General features: G+C 47.7%; 1 pseudogene; it reads right to left on the bottom strand.

The window, feature by feature from the left end:
* Window positions 1–766: 766 nt before the first annotated feature.
* Window positions 767–9,482, bottom strand: part of LOC139649532 (E3 ubiquitin-protein ligase SMURF2-like) — a 33,144-nt pseudogene continuing 24,428 nt past the window's right edge.

The following is a 9,482-nucleotide window of genomic DNA, read 5'->3' as shown; positions in this document are numbered from 1 at the left end:
GCACCCGAGGGTTCAGCAGCAGTCGGCTGAGGATCTGAGTTCACCCACGGCATTCAGTCCAACGTTACTGCAAAACTCTGGGGTCTATTCTGCTGCGTTTGTGTACAGTTTGTGTCAAACTAAGAGTGTAACCCTACGGGTCCTCAGAGCGGCCAAAACGGTCGACCGTTCCCGCTCTCCTACGAAGGAACGCGTGTTAAAAAGTGAAAATGATCTACCGAAGTAAAGTCTCGCTTTGAGTTGGGAAGTATTTGCGCTCTGTCCTGGGTTTAATTCTAGTTTCCATTGAAGTCCATTCATACCAGTTTTCTCCCTCTTCACATACTAGCCTAATAAATGTAAAAAAAAAAAAGAACAAAAACCAAAAGGACGACTTCACCTGAGAATGCAAAGAGGTCTGTGACAGACACCAACATGCTTGCATGTAAATTGAACAGAAAGAACAAGCAGCAATATACAAAATAGCTATGTATTTGTACATATATACTCAAAAAATTACAGGTATATAGATACTTTTTACTCTGTATATTTCTAACGCGGTTGTATGGTTGCAAATAAAACGCGGTGTATTTTACGGTATTTTACGGTAAATTGAAATCGAACGTGAAGAAAGCACCTCCCGCCGCCGCCGCTCGGTTCGTAAAGTGCTCTAAAGTGGCGAGAGACAGAGAGAGACAGAGAGAGAGAGAGAGAGAGAAAATACTAATGCCTTTTTCTAAATGGATGTCACTTTTGAAAACAGACATCCCCCTTGAATAGCTTTCTATCAAGCCTGGTCCCTTGGGACAGCGGTGCCCTTTTCACATAGGAGCTGAGTGGAAGTGTGCCGAGTCACGCCGGGCCGGACGAAGACACGCGCCTCTGTAGCTGAGCTGGAGGCGAAGGTGTGAATGACAGAAACGGAAGGTGGTCCAAGCGACTCTCTACGGTGCTGATGCCTAGAGTTCCATTTCAAAATGATATATCCACTGTTTAAATAATATCTACGGTTACAAAATGACTGCTGGTATGAAAGTAAAACTCATTATAGAGCGTTATTGTGGTAAAAGCTATCCTAAGACTTTTGATTACACATTTAGCTGCGTTTTTTCCAAACATTTACAAATGACAGGTATCATCTTTCCCCAAAACGGATAGACAGCATTTTGGAATGAAACCCTTCATATATCGAAGCGTGACACTGAGGTATGATGAACCAGTGGCGCCTCTGCAAGATGAAGCGCGCCAACGATGTGGCCATGAGGGTCCGAAGGTTTATTGGTTTGAGGTTAGAACGGCTACTATGGGCAAGATATGGCTACCTGTAGGTTACGGGTCAAAAGATTCAGTAGCAGGATTGGGCTCAAATCGATCAATTCAAAAATGCAAAATCAAACCTGCGACTCATTTCTATCGAACGTGAAGACCTTTTAATGCAAACAACCAATGATTGGATTTGTAGGTCATTCCCACAAAACCGAGACGGCTTGCTCTCTGCGTTTCACCATGAGAACCACATGAACTACACTTTAAAAAAAAAAAAAAAAAGAAAAACGACAGGTAAAAGACAGCCGTCACCACCTTCCTACAGTGGGATTCTGGGTGAGCGACCTTCAAGTCTGTAGCAGCAGCTGTAAAAAAAAGGAGCGTGATACTGAGAAGGGAAGAACGTGGGAGAAGAGGAAGACTGCGGGCTGCTGTGCCGTCCCGCCCCCCGCCGCGGGATCTGAGTGGGCGTGTGATAAGTCTGTGAGAGTCTTGCTGCATTGAACATGTGGTTATACACACACACACACACAATTCCACTGCGAAGCCACAGGTCTCCTCGATAGCCGTCAGCAGCTTGTCGTACAGCTTGTCGTAGCTCTCGTAGGGAGGAATGTCGATCCGGTTGAAGCTGGAGAGAGAGGGAAACAGAGAGAGAGGGTGAGAGACACACAGAGAGAGAGAGAGAGAGAGAGAGAGAGAGAGAGACAGAGGTAAATATAACAGCCAAACTGGTAGTGGCCGATAAAAACATAACATTTTCCAGTATAGAGCTAAGTTGAAATTTCATGTGTGTGTGCCCGTGCATTTGTGTGTGTGTGTGTGTGTGTGTGTGTGTTATGTGATACACACCAGGTGTGGGCTTTGGGCAGATTGTTGGTGTTGGCATCGATCTGATGAATAGTGAAGAGTCTGGGCCCTGCAGCACCTGCAGTCAAAAACACACACAAAAATCCATTATAATATAGACAGTACAATATAGTATTTCACACTTAAACTTGCCCACCAACATCTCAACTGACATGGGAGCTGTAGTATATTTTCACAGAGAAAACCACTGGGGCTAAACTGGACGACACACACACACACACACACAGACACACAGACACACCCACCATACACTCGTAAACATACACCCCAAAGTAAACACACTCTCCTCCACACTACTCATATTTAAAAGTGTTTTGCTGACCGAGATCAAATAATAGTTACAAAAAGCGTTTGTTTTAACCCACTTGTGAGCGCTAGGTGGGTGGAGTTTACAGCATACAGACAATCCAGGTAGTGTCAGATTTGTTGTCAATCACAGCTAAGTTTACTAAACTGACTTTCAGATCATCTTAACTTTCTAGGAACTTGTTGCACTATGAGGCAAACCCCACCCCTCTGGTGCTCCAGGCAGATTAAAACAAACACCAAGATTTATTTGCTTGTACTATTTGACCCAGTTCTGGACAACAGAAAACTCTATTTAAGTCTGGTGCAGTTTGTTGCAGTGAAATGTTCATACTCTGCTGTCAGCGCTGACTAAAGGCTTTGCACTGTGAGCAAAGAGGGAAAAAATATACACCAACTAACAGAGGGACGGACACACACACACACACACACAGAGACTAGGACACGTACCCTGTAAAGCCTTGAAGCCCTGCAGTGGGACTCTGGAGGATCCGGTGACAAACTGCAGGAGCCGGGCCCTCCTCTCCTCGTCGTAGGACTCCACGGCTTTCCAGAACCACTTGACGATGTTGCTGTCGGGGTGCAGTGCTTCAGGCGGGTGTTGGACTTCCAGTCCAGAGATGTCGATCTTCCCCAGGCCGCACACTATCAGCTGCAGGAGGAGGGGGGGGGGAAGACAGAATATATCCTGAACTGGTACTGCAGCAGTGGAGAAGAGGCTCAGCGCATTCAGAAAGAGAGGGTTTAAGATGGGACATAAACAGTCTGCTGTATTGTTCTACTGTACCTCCAGCTCCTTCTCATCGAAGGCTTTGAGCAGGTGCTGCGGGATGACCTCATTGAAGCCTTTCTGCAGGGCCAGAAACTGGGCCTCAATGCCATGCAGGAAACGCCAGTTCACGTACAACCTAGAGAGAGAGAGAGAGAAAGAGAGGAGAAAGATGCATGTCAAACGTTTAACAAAGAGAAAGCAGGTGGAGAGGAATCAGAGTCTGTAAGTTTATGAAACAATGGATGTATTGGCAATAAAGATTCAGATAGGGTCCCAGCAAACATGTTGATGTTGAACAGATGTTGTGGAAAATATATGTGTGTGTGTGTGTGTGTGTGTGTGTGTGTGTGCCTGCGTTCCCGTACCTGACATACTCCTTCTTGGTGTCCTCTGTGACGGGGACACTCTTGCCGTTGGGTTTGAGCTCGTGCTGGATGATTTCTCCGTAGGCGTTGTGCTCTACACAGAAGGTGTGGTCCAGGACACCAGTGATGTCATTGTCCCTGTGGGGGAGAGGGAGAGTGAGAGAGAGAGAGAGAGAGAGAGAGAGAGAGAGAGAGAGAGAGAGAGAGAGAGAGAGAGAGAGAGAGAGAGAGAGAGATGAGACACTGGGTTTCCACTTTCCTCCTGAATCTTTTTTTAGGATGCCATTCTCCCAAGAGAGAAGACAAAGACACGTAACAGGGATCTGCACTCAGCATCCTCACAAAGTGAACCGACATATCTATAATAATGCCAGTGTTTTTTCTCAGCTACTGTTTTTTTTAGTGTTTATTATCAGTAGAAGCCTACAGCAGTGATGATTCTGCAGAAAAATGGCACCAAATAGGCGTAATAGTGGATAAAATCAACGGTAAGAGAGATTATGAAATGATGACGACTATGAAATCAGACTTTCAACTGAACTGACAGCAGAGGGCGCCAGGACCACTAGAATAGGTTTGGCTTATGCAAAAGGGCGAGGACAGAATGGCCAAGTGTCTGTGTGTGTGTGTGTGTGTGTGTGTGTGTGTGTGTGTGTGTGTCTCTCTCTATGCACTCGATCCTGCGAATAGTGGCTCTTACAGGATCCAGACGAGGCTGTTGTGGAGGTCGGGGTCGACGGACTCCATGTCGTCCAGGGTGATGGGTTTCCCCAGCAGCTGTTTGTAGAAGGGCAGCGTGAAGCCTCCGTCAATGTAGTGGCCGTGGAACACCGCCATGCCCATGATACGGCCCACAAAGTGGAAATACGACAGGTGCTCCTGCAGATTAAAGGGGGGTGGGGGGTGGGGGGTGGATATTAAATGTGAAGCCTTTCATTCCAAAACGCTGAGGTACATATCGGTTTTCAATAAGATAACAGGCCGGTCACAGGACCTCAGCACCTTATAAACCCCCTAGCCTAAACCCTTCTGGGTCCATGTCATGGGTTCGGTTTTTAACCACAATGCCGACGTCAGAGAGGCAAATTCAGGTCAGTGAGTCCCTCCTCTGTACCTGGACGCTATCATGCTTTAGCAGGATTTACAGCTCTTCAGAAAATCATTTTCTACGAATCTACAAATCATGTGTTCTTTATTGAGAAGTATCTAATGAAGTAAAATTTGTATCATTGTGAAAATTCATTTTTAACTGAATCTTCAAACTTTAGCTGCAAATTTGTTTGCACAACCCCATAATCTTCTTCTTGTATGCAAATTAAATTCACATGATGGTAGAATTAACTTCTTCTATTTCATAATACAAATTGTTATATAAGCAGTGCTTCTATGCATGTGCGTAACATACCATACGCTGTTTTCTAACTATCTCTATCTCTATCTGAAGCTATCCTGGTAATTTATGGCACATTTACAAGAATTTCATAGAAAACATTTGTTTTTCAATTTAGACTGTCTGGATGAATAAATGTCTAACTGACTGACTATCAAGCTAAATAATTCCTACCGGGTTGACGGCAGAGTCGGGGTTAATCTGTAGAGTGTAGATGTCATCTCTGGAGTACTGGAACAGGCCATAGTAGGGGTTCAGCATCTCATGGGACAGCAGGTACAGCCACTCCCTAACACACACACACAGATTTGACATAAACATAATGCACACTGAGAAAAGCACACACCAACTCGCACACAAAAAGAAACACATGGCACAGCACAGTACCTTGCCACCCCTCCATAGTCCAGTCCCTCTTCTCCTCTGAATTTGACCATCAGTCTCTTCCACAGATCCTTGGGACGCATCTTCATCACCTGACGGTACGACTCCTGCAACACAACACAGACAGCATGTTCAGTATTATACAGCTTTAATATTACCAGTCAGACTACAACACAGCAGAAGGGACAGCATGGTTAAAACTGGAACTTTAGAGGTTTGCTGATCAGTGCTTACGTGCGTGTGTGAAGATGTGTCATTTCTACCCAACAAACAGATTGTTGTCATGTGAGACCCACACACACACACGCACACAGCTCCTAGGAGACCAGGTACGCACGGTGCCTGGGAAGAAATTGGTAGGAACAAACCAAAACAGCGCTGTCTGGCCAACTGTGTGTGAGTGTCAGCGTGCCTGCACTTCTATACTTATGAGGACCAAACGTCCTCACAAGAATGCAAAGATGCTGGAAACCTTCCAAAGTGAGAGCATTTTTAGGACAAAGGCTTATGGTCAGGCATGTACTGGTGAAGGTTAAAGTCGGGGGTTATCTGTTGCGGAGTTGTTTTCAGCGGAGGTCCTCACAACTGTAGCAACACAATCGCGTGCGTTTCCCTTTTGCATTACGTAAGGGCCTTCTCTCTCGGAGGAGTCCAGAGACTCGGAGGCTGTGCCACAGTAAACAATCTCCTGCCACAGCAACAGCACTGTTGCAACTGTGAAAGCATGACAGAGAGCTGGGCTGCACAGGAACACACACACACACGCACACACATTTGAAATAGTTTATCTGAACCAGCTAGCACAAGAGTCACATGCAAACACTCAAACAGAAACATGAATGCAAGCCCATGTGCTGTATACTGGCCTATAATACCAAAGATCAGCACCTGCATGACTAGTAAAATAGAAAAATGACTTTGAAGTTTAAGGGTGGATTATACGTCACTTAATAGCATTTATGGCTGTGCATTTTCTTGATATGAAATGTAAACCACAGTCATGATCTTTGACCTTTAAATGACACAAAAAGTAGTTATTGCTGATCTCCTTATAGGGCAGTATATACACTCACTCGCACTCGCCTACAGGCAGGCAGACAGACACACACACACACACACACACACACACACACACACACAGAGCCAGTGGCAAACTGCAGCACTGGTTCCTGTATGAAAACCTCAAGTCGATTCCGCAGCGCCGCTTTTTCACACTTCGCTTTCCCCTCGCACAGCTGTCACGTCGCGAAGGGGGATGAAGTCATATTTTTCATTGCTCAACTTGTAGTTATGAAGTTATGTCTGGCCCCGAATACTTGCCACTGCTGCCTTAGCTCCTTTCCTCACCCGCTCCTTCCCACCCAGCCCCCCCCCCCTCCGTCTCTTTAACTGCTGAAATCATCCAGAAAGAATGCCTTGCTTTGGTAGAACAAATGATTGGGAGAGCGAGAGAGAGAGAGAGAGAGAGAGAGAGAGAGACAGAGGAGGAGGAGAAGAAAAGGGAAAAGAGAGAGGGAGTTTTGTGGTGTTGCGAAGGCCTTTCTGGTCTGCTTTTCCCTGGAAATCGTAAAGCGGTTCTGAGTATCGGTCCTGCGCTGCCCCGGGCCCTTTTTCTGGTGCAGACCGTAAATGGGGCGAAAAAAGAAAAAAAAATGCCAGTAAAGTGCACAGATCTGGGTCTGTGAGCGCACCGCCGTTGTTTGCGTGGATGTTGAAAGTGCGCGTGTTTACATGTGATTCTCGGCGTGGCGTTTATGAATTTTTACCAACATTCGATTAACGTGCATCGTGCTTACTCCCGCACATCTAAAGGATTCGTGCTCAATTTTGTGTTATTGTGCATTAAAGTACGTGTGTGCGTGTGTGTGTGTTTGTTTGCAGCTGCACTCATTTCGCAGATGTCGTTCAACAGTCCAACTATTCCCTTTTATGGCTACCTTAAAGCACATCGCAAATTTGAGATGAGAACGCCCATTCCTGCTTTCTTCCGCAGGTAGTACTCGTGTTCCTTTTGCAGTTTTCTAGGTAGTGTGAATTTATTCTGTATGGGGTTTTTTTGGGGGTTTTTTTTACCTCGAAGATCTCCTCGCGGCAGACCTCGATGCGGCAGTGGCCGGCCTGGGGCTGCTGCTGGGACAGCTCCTGGCGCAGGATCTTCAGCTTCTGCACCAGGTCTCTCTTGTACTTGGGCACCGTCAGGCACTCGGCCTCCTCGGGCAGCTGGGCCGGGGACAGGACCTGCTGGGGGACCCCGGGAACCACCTGCTCCTTCAGCTGGCTGGGACGACTGCGAGGGTAGAGGAGGGGGGGCGGGGGGAGGGAGGGAGGGAGGGGGGAAGAAGAGGTGGAGGGAGATCAACGGGGTATGGACGGACGGATGGGAGGGAAGGGGGAAAAAGAAGAGAGAAGTCGTGTCACTATGATTCACCGTTTACTGGAACAGCGGTATTGAACAGAGCTTGTCCTGGGGTGTTCTCTGTAAAGAGCAATTATCTTTTGGTGTATTACAGCTGTTTACTGTCACCGGGACATAGGGGCATTGTGACATTTCTCGTGCACGGCTTTCACAACACTGGAGGCAAGAGAGAGAGAGAGAGAGAGAGACAGAGACGAAGATAAAAGAAAGAGAGCAAAAAGTCCTGTAGGGAATTCCCCAGCCCCGATGTCTCAAATAGCCTTTAACCGCCAAACTGGGGAGTTTTGTAAGAAATTCCCTCCCTGGCCCTCGCCCTCCTCCAAACAGAGCCCTAAGTCCCGAGTAAATGTGATCCAGATCTGGGGATAGGCCGGGCCTTTGACCAGACGTTCGGTTAATATCGCCACCGGGAAAGACAGAGCGAGGGAGATTAAACCCCGGGAAGGAAAAGAGAGAGAGAGAGAGGGAGAAAGAAATATACAAAGGAGAGCGGTGTAAGGGCAGCTGGCGCCTCCGGCTAGCTCAACTGGACGGATAAGTCGCCTGTGTGTTCTTTCTGCCCTCCTCCATCGCTCGTTTCTCTCCGTCTAACCTCTCTAGACTCTCTCTCTCTCCAACTTTTCCCCACAATCGTCAATTTCTCACATTTGTTTTCTCCCACTTGGTCTCCATCTGCCTCTCTCCCTCTTTCTCTAAGCCCAGAAACATCCCCTTCCCTTCTGAGGCCTAAAGAAGCTGACTGCTGAGGTCAGTGGCAGTGGTTTTAGCGGTTTTTGCAGTCTCAGGACCGACTCATGACCTTTATCGACATGTCATCCCCTTTCGCGCTCCCGCTATCCAGGGCCGACGATCTAATAAAACGGAGACATCTATAAAAAAAAAAAGAACCTTAACGAAAGGGGGGAAGCTGAACCCTGGTCAGCGCTCCAGTCCTGGCCGGCCCCGGGCCCTCGCTGCGGTGTCGGCGGACGCCTGGGTGGGCCTCGTAAAAACATAATCCATCTCTCCCTCTGACGGGACAGCGGCCCTCGTTTCTGGTCCGAGGAGACGCTGAGCCGGCGGAGGGCTCCTCTAAAAGAAGCTACTGTCCACCTTGGGGAGCGGAGCGCCGAGGGGGGGGGGGGGGGCTGGCGTCGGCGAAAACAAAAGGCGAAGGAGGGGCCTTTCTGAGGTAGCGGGACATAGCCACCCACTTATTCCCGCCGCTCGCCCTCCCGCTCGGGCTTCTCTGGCGCAGCGGGGTGAAAAAGGCCTGTTCTATTTGGGCTTCCAAACTAAACGGGTGCAGTGTTTCGCCAGTCTATCCCTGTATAATCAAGTCAGCTGCTATTTATTTTATTGGCAGGCGTCGAGGCCCCTAGCATGTCAAAGAAAGGGTAAGACTGCAGCGGAGCAGCCCCGAAAACCACTTTAGGAAGGAGGAGGGGAAAAAAAAAAAAAAGATGGCCTTAAAACAAAATGGAATGAGTTGCTCTTGGCCGGGAGGCTCAAGAACCATATAATAAAGCGTAATTTCAGCGCACTTTTTTTTTTCCCCCTTCCGAGGGCACGGTGTAATTAAAAATACGTTTCGACATAGTTCGCCGTCTCTGGTTTCCAAAGCGGGACGAGCTCCGCATATTTGACTGTAAATATAGAAAATACAAGCGCAGCAAAGCCGAAAATCTGCCCTGGCGAGGGGAGCAGAACGGTTCCTTTTGCTGTGACAGCTTGGGTGAAATACGGCGATCGGGG

Source organism: Centroberyx affinis, unplaced genomic scaffold (assembly GCF_046629955.1).
Source record: "Centroberyx affinis isolate AG114_WGS23_722 - 3 ecotype Tasmania unplaced genomic scaffold, CSIRO-AGI_Caff_v1 ptg001370l_1, whole genome shotgun sequence".
Lineage (NCBI taxonomy): Eukaryota > Metazoa > Chordata > Actinopteri > Beryciformes > Berycidae > Centroberyx > Centroberyx affinis.
Note: the sequence above shows the minus strand (reverse complement) of the source record. Positions and strands in the feature narration are given on the sequence as shown.